Genomic DNA, 11,542 nt, shown 5'->3' with positions numbered 1-11,542 from the left:
ATGCCGGCTTTACTTGCTATACCACTATGCTGGCCCAGTTTTGTAGATCATAATTGGCTTTGTTTACCGTGGTGAAATTGGGCAGTAGTCCAGACAAAAATTGGTTCAGAATACCCCCACTCTTTCACACAGGCAAGTTCCATTTATAGCCAGAGAAAAGGAAGTGAGGTACAGAGACAGCCTGATAGGTTCCAGCTCAGGTCTAACTTATTTGAAAATGGTTTGAACAGCTGACCTCTCATGATTAGCTGAGACTCAGCTACTTGTTACAAGAGTAGATTACTGACTGTTTATATAACAACTTACAGTTCACTGGGAATGGGGAGACATTTAGGCCAAACTTAAAATATGTACAGAGGCAAATTTAGGCCAAACGATCCAACTTAACATTATAAATAAACTATGGATTGCTGCAAACTTAAATATATGTTGAAGACAAATGAATTTTTGAAAATGATATTTTGAACTGGAAATCCAGTTATTAAATTGTCATGATCATTAACATAATCTTTACTTGGTTCATAAATATAATCTAATTATTGCTGAGATAGAACATATGTGTTATGTTCTTAAAAAATTGAGACTATTAAGAAAAATAAGACTCTTTGATTATCCCTCATTAATTGGTGTCCATAATTTCTAACCCTGCTTATGATATTATATGAAGGTTATGGCTCACTGCTTATGTTCTTGGCAATGAAACTTTTAAAAACAAATCAAACATGCACACATATCACTAATTAGCACATTGTGTTTCTGCATTTCTATGCACATAAATGCATTAAACAAAATGTGTATAAATTCATTGCTCTTGATTTAAACAATATTAATAGTGATTTCAGGCAAGGTAAACACTACTTTAAATAGGGGTATTAAATTATTGTATAGGAATGAAAAACATGAACTCTGGAACCACTTCATAGCTCTGATACCATGGGAAAGTTATTTAGCCCCCTGTACCTCATTTCCTCATGTTAACGTGAGATAATAGTAGTGCCCACCTCCCAGAGTTTCTATCAAAATTAAATGAGCTCAGAGATGTCTCTTGCTTACAACAGTGCCTGTCACCCATTGAACTCCACATGGTGGTGATAATGATGCAACCAACCGATGCAGGGTTAAGACTTTGTTTCTATTGGCTCAGCATTGTATGGACTCTGCCACTATCGTTCAATTTGATGCTGTTTCATTGTGATTCCATCTTTGTTTCAAACAGATTGCAAAGGAGTGTTGTGAATCAAAGTAAGCATAGCAGGGCTGTCACTGTTGGGAAGTGATTTTAAAACAAACACAATGCATAGATCCATGTGTATGGATTTCTTGACATTGAACCAAACAGCAAAGAGTTTCATTTTTCTTTTCTGAATTAATACCTTGGTTAATTGACGATAGAGCAATTCCAAATGCTAGCTTCAGACTACAGCTATTAAATATCCACAATCAAAAACATCTGTTTGCTTATGCCCTCTTTTTTCCAAATATCCCAAGGAAGTGACATCTCTTTCATCATCGAAAAGGAAATGTTTTACTCCCTCTGATGCAGAGGAGTGAAATATTTACCTTCCATTTACCATCCTAATACCAGGTACTTTGATCATTCATCCACTGGGACAGGAAATTTCCATTTTACTATAATAATGAATGTAATGTTATCCTAATAGCTGAAATAACTTATACTATCAATGGAAATGTATTAAAATAAAAATAAAAAGAGATGGGGAAAGGATAAGGTAAGAGAAACACAGGTGAGCCAAAAGCAGACCCAAGAGTGTGAGAAAATCCACAAGAGGACCCTTGTCCCTGTTGGGGCTGGTGATGTGTAGATCCTAAGAAGGAAGAGAAAGGGACAAGAAAACACTCTTGGGCCAGGACACATTTCTTTCTGGAAGTTGCTAACTATCCTTTCTTATCCTGATGCTGTTAGTTTTCTATAGAAGCATAATAAAGTGCTCTAGGCTTAGCAGTTGATAGCAAGAGGCACTTAATATCTCACCAATTCTGTGGCTCATGAATCCCGTGGTGATAGAGCTGAGTGGTTCTGACTCAGAATTCATTTCTCACAAAGTACAGATCAAACTGTTGGCTGCCGATGCTGTCATCTGATGGCTCAGCTTGGTGAGGATCTGCTTCTGAATTTAATCAGCTCAGGCATTTGGCATACCACCCAGCTCCGCAGCCTGGCTCTCCCGTGTGGGTCTCTCCACGGCGCTGCTTCATGTCATGGCAGCTGGCTTTCTCCGGAAGCAAAGCAAATGATCTGTGAGTGGAGGAGAGAGCCAAGGCACTGATATGGAAGCCAGTCATTTATAATCTAATCTCAGAAGTGACATCTCATCACTTCTGTCACATTCCATTAATTAAAAATGAGTCATTAAGTCCAGCTCACACTCGAGGGGAGTCTATTGCACAAAGATATGAATTCCATGAAGTGGAGAGTATGAGAAGTTATTGAAAAGGCTGCCTCTGACGTTGACTTCATGTCTGTCACTCAAGCCAACTCTTAACTTGTGTACAGGTGTCTAGAGAATGAAGATATCTGTCTGTACAATGATAATGATACAAAGGGAAATTTTTGGATGAAATTCTACTCTTCATCTAAAAATTTAGAAATACAATAGTAACAAGAAAAATGCCTTGTCTCTTTGAAATACACATAGAATATTTTTATTTTTTAATACTTATTTATTTATTTCAAAGTCAGAGTTACACAGAGCAAGAAGGAGAGGCAGAAAGAGAGGTTTTCCATCCACTGGCTCACTCCCCAATTGGCCGGAGCTGCACTGATCCAAAGCCAGGAGCCAGGAGCTTTCTCCGGGTCTCCCACGTGGGTGCAGGGGTCCAAGGACCTGGGCTATCTTTTACTGCTATCCCAGGCCATAAGAGAGAGCTGGATCAGAAGTGGAGCAGCAGGGACTTGAACCAGTACCCACATGGGATTCTGGCACTGCAGGCAGTGACTTTACTCTCTACACCACAGTGCCGGCCCCAGAATATTTTTAAAATATATAAATTATGACATCTGCTATTTTATGTCTAGATTGTAATACATTAGAATTTTAAAGAAAGAAGGCAAAGATGAGTTAAGCCTTGTTTAACTGGATAAAGGACATTTTCTAAGAGACTGAATAACCACATTCAGTTATCACATGTAACATTCATATTAATTCTGTAATATCCAGGAACTAGTCAAAATTCTCTGTGAGCCTTCAAAATATGTCTTATAGTTGGCTTATCTAACCAGAATCCAATCCGATTAAACTGAGTGTACTCCTGTAGTGTCCTTTGTGTCTCCATTTCCCGAATTTTCTGTAAATTGCTTTCTATTTCTAGAGGATGACTAGGTTCAAGATTTAATTCTTCTGGCAGGAACAGGTCGTTCTCTGTACCTCCTATTCTACAATGTTAGGAGATGTGAAATAATGTTAGATTGATCATTTTTCCAGCATTGTTAACTTGAGCACTCCATTATAAAATTCTCATTCTTTCACCTAATTTAGCATTGTGATTATTTCCCTGACAAATTATTTAGTTCTTTGCTATAAAATACTGTAGTGATTTTCTGTTTAGATTATTCCTTTGCCATTTGCAAGTTAGAATTTTTCTTTAAGTAATATTTTCCCATCTATTTGTTTTCTTATAATGTAAATTATACATGAAACAAATTCTAAATGTTAGATCATTTTTGCTGACTTGATTTCCTAAAAACGCGTTGCTCCAGCAACCTCTGGAATTACTTAGTGAGAGTCTTCTGAATCATGAACTTTTACATACTTGATACCATTAAGTCCATTGTTTTGACTATTCTAAGCCTTAGATTCTGTAAAACCTTTCCGAACTGTTATTTATTTATTGTGGAAAAGCAAGCTTTATTTCAAAGCCACCTGAAAAGAGCAGTCAGAGGGATGACATAACTGGTAGGAAGGAACACACAATCACATGTCCACGTGCAAGGTCAGAGTTAAGAGTTTCACCAATTGCGGCTGATTACCCAAAACTCAGCAGAAACGTACCAGGCTGAAACACAAATGTACCTTGAAGATGTCCACTGCATCCCTGTTCTCCGAACATGCTCTTATTTCACGAAAGAGTACATCCAGGACAATCTACTGAGGGAATCTGCTTAGTTATTACAATAAATATTTTCATGAAGAACATAGTTAAGTTAGTAGCCTCCTTCACATGTTCACGTTTTTAAAAGAGCCACAGAGGTTTCATTCACGTTTTGAGAAGTTGAGTTGGCAAAGATCCTCTCTCCATTTGTTGGAGCTGTGTTATATTCAATTTCGCGTCACAACAGCCAACTGGAAGGTTCTTTTGCTACTTTTGAAGTACTGACGGGGCTGGCACCTGCAGTAGTACCGAGATAAATGAGATTTCTGTGTAGAATCAGCTGGTTCTAGATACACTCATTTTACCCTACCCTTTGTGATGACTGTTGTTATGGTACCCCACTGCCCAGCAGGGGAGATGCTCATTCTCTCCCAGGAGCTGCTGGGTCATCTCTTAATTGACTTCTGCACTGCCCCTCAGCCAGTCTGGTAAGCAGGCCCCTGACACCGCAGGGAGCCTGGGCAGAACCCCACCTCCGAAACTATGGAGCATCATGCGCCTCTCTTGTCATTATTTTTTCACAAGTGGCCTCACCACCATCTGATACACTACACGTTTTTATATATTTTTGTTATCTTTCTTTTTAGAACAAGCTTCTTTAGAGCTGGTGTTTGGTTTCCTTTATTTATTGTAGCACTTCAGATCTTAAGAGTTGCTGATACACATTAAGTGCTTAATCAATATTTCTTAACAATGGATCGATGAAACCAGGCAGTCCCTTCAGACTGTGTGTGTGTAGTACATATTTTTTTGATGTTGTGTGTACACATGTGTATGCTAAGAAAGAAAGTGAGGACAAGAGAGAGGGAGACAGACACAGAGAAAACTATGGTCCATTAGAATTGAAGCACAAAATTTGAAGCCAACAAAGAAAAGACTGTGAATAAGGAATTCAGACAATTTAGTTTCCAAAATAAAGTGTTTTAACAAGGATGAAGAAATGGACTATTGAGTTAAAATGTTCCTAAGAGATTTCCTAAGACAAGAACAAAGCGTTAACTATTCAGTGTTACAACATTTTGCTAGGATAGTGCAAGACTGGATATTTAGGTTTCTCTGCATCTATAAGTGCTTCTTAAGCAAACTGTCCATACTTTTTAAAAGATTAATTTATTCACTTGAGAGGCAGAGTTGCAGAGAGGGAGAGGCAGAGGCAGAGAGAGAGAGAGAGCTTCCACCTGTTTGTTCACTCCCCAAATGGTTGCAAAGGCCAGGGCTGGGAAAGCCCAAAGCCAGGAGCCAGAAACTTCATCCGAGCCTTCCACATTGGTGCAGGAGCCCAAGCACTTGGATCTTCGTCCACTGCTTTCACAGGTACATTAACAGGGAGTTGGATCAGAAGTAGAGCAGCTGGATCTTGAATTGGTGCCCATATGGGATGCCGGCGTTGCAGATAGCAGTTTTACCTGCTATGCCACAACACGGGCCCCAAACTGTCCATATTTTCAACTAAATACCATGTATATGCAAATGACACTCAAATTTAAATCTTTACAATCTAGACAGTTGTATCCAACTCAACATTTCCACTTAAATGTCCAATAAATGTTTCCATATTTCAATATATTGAAAAAAATTGTTTATCTGTTAAGCCTGCTAACCCCCAACTCTGTAACCTGCTCTTGCCATAGAATTATAAGAAAGGCCATCCTTCTAATTGTTCAAGCCAGCATTTCTTGAAATACTACTTGACACTTCTCTTTCTTTAGCGCCTATAGTACTGATGGGCAGTTTGTGGAAATATGGACACCCACCGTAATTGAATTTCACCATAAGAATCTCAGTTCAGGAAGGAAGCACATTTATTCTTCCAATATGTTCTATGATTTTCTAATGATTTCAGTACTTTACACATGCATGCTTTATACCCCTCCTCAATTATAATCTCCTTAAGGGCAAGAACTGTACCTTCTGTGTTTTGTTTTTTTTTTTCCTTTTTTTACTTCCCATGATACTTAGGAAAGTTTTATTTACACAACAGATGCTTAACTAATCCAAGATGAATGAAGAGCACAGGTTTTTTAAGTTTTTCAGGAATGTCTTGCTTCATTTCTATCCACAAGGCTATTCAGTGACTTTATTTTCCCTCCGTTTTCAAAAATAAATAAATCTATATTTACCTCCAACCAGATAAGATTTCCAGGAGAATCTTTGCCAATTGCATGCATATTTGATTCAAAATTTAATGCTGTTTAAACAAGAATTCCAAAACAGATGTTGGACAAATTTGCATGACTAATGGAAATAAACTACCATATCTCCGCAATCATTGATCAAGGGTAGTCTTGGCTACTGCGCTCTGCTTCAGAGGTGAATTTTTGAAGGAGCTATCTAAAATAAACTTCTTTGAGAATGTAAAGAAGGAATATAAAATTAATGTCATTTCTCAAAGACGAGAAATGGCTATCACGCATCACAAAGGCTGTGTGTTAATGGAATGGATTTTTCAAAATATGGATCCCCTAACATATGGAGAAAGATAATGTGCTTTTCTCCTTTCTGTTTCTGAGCTGCCTTGCCATTAAAAGCTTTCCATTATCCCTCTAATAATTTGTAGGACCATGAGGATAAATTCGTAAAGCTGTTAACAATTTTGGAATGCTGCTTCATCAGATTGTATTTGTGCTTTGTTTATCCAGCTTTAATACTTACAAAATAATGCAAAATCAAATGATTAGAAAATAATGCTATGGATCTTCATGGTTTTTTTAGGTAATTTAGTTCACTATGTTTTGTAAGATTTCATTTGTGTATCCATGCGCTAAGCATCTATTGTGTTCAAAGCACTGGTCTTTGGGTTGCCACCACTGAAGATACATGTGGCATGATGATTTCCTTGAAGAAAATCCCCTTCTACTGGGAATCCCAGACATTAGATGCTGCATGTTGACACAGTAGATGGAGCAGGGCATGTGCTCCTGGCTCTGGGGCTGGGGCCTGAGTAAAGCTAAGAAATAAATGCTCTGTGTAACTGATGAAATTGAGTTGCACTGATAAAGAAAAAAATAAAACCATTGAACTTCACTCTTGAGTGCCCAAGACTGTCATGGATAGGAAAGCAACACATTTGCATTTTTTGGACTCCTAAAATCAATATTGAAGTGCAACTTGTCTTGTTCATTGTCTGAACTGACTTGTCATACTGAGGAAGAGCCAAAGTCTCCTCGATTCATTACAAACTCTGCTGCCGAGAAAAATCGGGCTCATTGTTTGACCTTCAAATAAAATTCTTTCCCTTTTTTCTAGGTGACATGTGTGATAATAATTTGGTTTATTCTGGTGTGTCAGCCATGACACTCCCTGATAGTACTTTTTCACTTCCATCTGAAATTAGAAGAGAAATTAACTTACTTTTCAGCTATTAAAATAGGTTACTGCCACTTCAGTATTATCAACAGAGAATATAAAGCAGAAAGAAAAACCTTAAACAGAACACACAATTTTTGATTTTGAAAGTTTCTGCTGCATGAACTTAATCGGTGACCATAGAATATAAAACTAGCAACATCTACACGCTAGCTAGTTGGCTACTCTGAAGTCAAAAGGCCAGCAGTGGAGAAATTAACCACAAGGCTGGTTGTTGGCAGAGTGGAGTGAAACAGTGTTTTGTGAGCACTCTCACACATTCTATTGTTTACAACTGAAAAAGAAAGTAATTGCTGCTATAAAACGCAGCCACACAATGGGGGGGGGAGGGGTGCCTCTGTGAGCCTTGGGAAGACAATGGTGCTGGGACCAGGTGTCAGTAGCCCTGTGGAATGAGCTTGGGCCAGTCAATGGAAGCAGGTTATTGATACTGAATGGGAAGTGGCTTCAGTTGTAAATACCCTTTCCAATCCTGGATTCTTACCTGAGAAACCCACAGACACACCTGCTGTTTTATTGTGCCCATTCCTTCCTGAATTGCTTTCAGCGCTCTCTGTGTAGTCCAACAGAAAAGGAAAAATGTGAACACATTCCAGTTTGGGTTTTAGTTTTCAAGCTGCCAATTGACAGCCAACATTCAATGGCATATTTATTTATTCTGAAGCATTATGTCAGCGTGTGAACATCAACGTCACGACCCACATGCCTTCCTCACAGCCTGATGTTCTTACATGTTAAGTGTGCCGCCACATTGTTTCTGCAATGCAAAAAAAAAAAAAAAAAAAAAAAAAAAATCTCCTGGCCACAGTTCTTCCATAAGACCATCTTGGATGAGCTTTTAACTTTACCACTTGTTTCCAAAGAGACTACAGCTGAAACTTGAATTTAGGGTTATTGGAATACAGTCCTTTTGCTTTTCCTTTTTTTTTTTTTTTTTTTTTTTGGCTCTTTTTGATAAACAGATTAAAATAATTGGCTCTTGTTTTTAACAAAAAATGGGGTCATTTAATCAATGTTTGGTCTAGGTTCTTTTTTAAAAAAATGATAGTTTTATAAGTTGATTAGAGACTGGAAACAATGTATATTCTTGTGTTTTATTGCCATTAGAGAAGCGCTTTTTTTCCCTCAGTGAGAGTTTATTAGCAGAGCTGATTGAGTTAATGCCAGTTTGGCATGTGCCTTCAGTGTCAGCTGTTGTGTTGGCTGTCCCTGCCCCACTTTGCAATGTTCTCTATGTCCAGCCCACTGCTCCCCCCTCCCTTGTGCGCTATGCCACCTGCACAATTCACAGACTGTGCTCCTCAGGAAGCTAAGGTTATGAGAAGGTGAGAGAAGGCCAAATTCTTTGGGAGAAAACTTGGTCAGATGGGAGGACAGAAATACAGGGAAAGAAAATGGGTGGAATTTAAAATTGTTGAACAAAATCACCTTTTATGCCAACAACATCAACTTACCAGCAAGTTCCAATAGCTGTATACTTAGGGTATTTATAGTTCAGAAATTCTTATTATCTGTGTAACTTATTTTCCTTATAACAATCAGTAATCACTGACAGATTCACAAATGTAACATGTAAATGTAGCTACCAAGAAAACTTATAAATTTGCATGCATTAGACAGTAAGAGGTATTTAATTGATCTTTGGAAGCTACTAGTAGAATCAAATAAAAAATGCCCAGTGAAAACAGTATTGACGTGTGCATGCAGTTTTCAGGTTGTTTCACTCAGAAATATGAATATACTGGTATTGATGTGAACATTCTGTTTTCTATCTGGGGATTTCAAAGAGCTAATAGGGACTTCATAAGAAATAGCAAGAGTACATTTGAAATCAACTTGAGAATAAAAAAGTTAAAAATAATAAAACCAGGACAATTATTAGTGATCACAGTAACCAGTCTTATGCCTTTAATTTGTGAAGCCATCTGCCTTATGAGACGTAAGGTTTGTTTTATACTGGCTGTGATAGACGCAGTAATCAGGACTCTGATAGTGTCCTGTGAGGGTGTGGGCACTCAGGTTCAGGGTCCTCACCCTTACATCAGTTTCAAATTCAATCAATGGGTTTGATGAACTGCTAAATTATTGAAATAAAATACAGCTTTCCTAATGAACATAGTTTCCAGCCTGGACGAGGAAGCAGTATTATGCTAAATAATAAAGTAAATAAAACAACCCTAAGTCTGACATAAAGTACCTGAGGAACTACGGTTAACTTTGTCTGTGAATAATGATAGGTATTCACTACTTTCAGTTGTGGACCATAATAATGTATTTGATTATATACTTATGCAGTTTGCATCTATAAAATAAATGTTAAATTTATGCCTTGGGAAGTTTGCAGATTTTTTTAAAGAGCCAGTTATGAAAGTATTTCAACAAATCATTATCAATGTGATCAAATAAAATTTGCGATATAATTTTGCTTTTTATAGAATTGTATCCTGAAATAAATTAACATTGAATTCAAAACATCTGGTGTTCTAAGAAGCATGATAAGTTAACTATGAATGAAAATTTTATTGGATGACATTTGAATCTAGGATTATGTTTTTGTTCTTGTGGTTTAGAATATTGGTCTCTTCTTCAGATGGGTAAGAAAAAAATGTTATCTTGCATAATGTAATTTTACTATAATGATTCAAAATTTTCTCCCATATTACTGATTTTTGTGGTTATATTATTTCAAAGGTTTGGTCATGTTTTATGCAGATGCCAAGAGTTGAGTAGCAAGTCCAGCAAATCCTCTAGTGCACTATAGAAATAACTTTCTACTTTAGATTATTTAAATTATGAATCCACTAAAAATAACATGGATAAGCAAGCTTCAAACCAAACTCTTTCAACTTTTCTAGAAATGTCAAATTACACTCACCCCAAGTTTGTGATCCCAACCTTAGCATTACTTTCAATCAAAAGGGATTTCAAATACTTTTTCATTGCCTCAAAATGCTGGTGCTATCCATAAAAATAGAAACACATGGTTTCTATCTTTCATCCTTCTGCGATTTTTCTCTTACTCCTAGTACAGAGGCTCCTCAAACACCGTTTATATTGGAGCCTTGCTACCTGTTCAGGTAGCCTGTTCTGCAGGACCTCTTTTCATTTCTTAAGGTAAAATGTTGAGTTGAGTTGATTTGAAGCAATAGCTTTTTCTTTTTTTTTTAAGATTTATTTATTTAAAAGTCAAGTTACACAGAAAGAAGGAGAGGCAGAGAGAGAGGAGAGAGGAGAGAGAGAGAGAGAGAGATAGAGATAGAGAGGTCTTCCATCCAATGGTTCACTTCCCAGTTGGCCGCAATGGCCGCAGCTGCACTGAGATGAAGCCAGGAGCCAGGAGCTTCTTCCGGGTCTCTCACATGGATGCAGGGGACCAAGGACTCAGGCCATCTTCTACCGCTTTCCCAGGCCATAGCAGAGAGCTGAATCGGAGGTAGAGCAGCCCAAAATCGAACCAGTGCCCATATGGGATGCCAGCACTGCAGGCAGGGCTTTTCCAGCTATGCCACAGTTCTTTTTGAACACATTCTCAGGTGACAGACATTCAGTGGTGCTCACATATCACTTTTAATCACAACTTCAATTTCTGTAAATGAACAGCTTAAGCATAAAATGTAAATGATTAAAAATTGAATATAAGCTATGCAGTCTTACTCTAAGGCAAATTGGAAGAAACTAAAGCTAGAGAAATGATTAAACCTAAGGGTTTTCACATCAAGGGAAAACAACAAATCATAGTATTTCTATAAATTGAATTCAAAATGTGCTGCCGTGAGGTTAGCATACGGACCTCTAAAAATAGATGATGACCTTCCACATTAAATATACATATTCAAACACCAGGAGTGTTTTGATGAATTATTCATCACAGTAACAAATTGCATTATATATTTTAAAGATACATGATAACCTAAACTTCTTAATATTAACACACATACACAAACACATATGTATTGCTGTCTGGATGAACAATAGTTTAAATAGGACTGGATTCTAATCTTTAGCTCAAATATTACCTATCTGCTTTCCCCGACTCCACAAATTAATCTAGTTCATTATTGATTCC

The 11,542-nt window shown here is 37.5% G+C and overlaps 1 pseudogene; it reads right to left on the bottom strand.

The window, feature by feature from the left end:
- Window positions 1–4,288: 4,288 nt before the first annotated feature.
- Window positions 4,289–4,602, bottom strand: LOC127483132 (SS18-like protein 2 pseudogene; annotated as a pseudogene).
- Window positions 4,603–11,542: the final 6,940 nt, after the last annotated feature.

The sequence above is a fragment of the Oryctolagus cuniculus genome, chromosome 8 (genome assembly GCF_051225735.1).
Source record: "Oryctolagus cuniculus isolate XC-2025 breed Fujian yellow rabbit chromosome 8, ASM5122573v1, whole genome shotgun sequence".
Taxonomy (NCBI): domain Eukaryota; kingdom Metazoa; phylum Chordata; class Mammalia; order Lagomorpha; family Leporidae; genus Oryctolagus; species Oryctolagus cuniculus.
The sequence above is the reverse complement of the archived record's forward strand: the minus strand, read 5'-3'. Positions and strand labels throughout refer to the sequence as shown.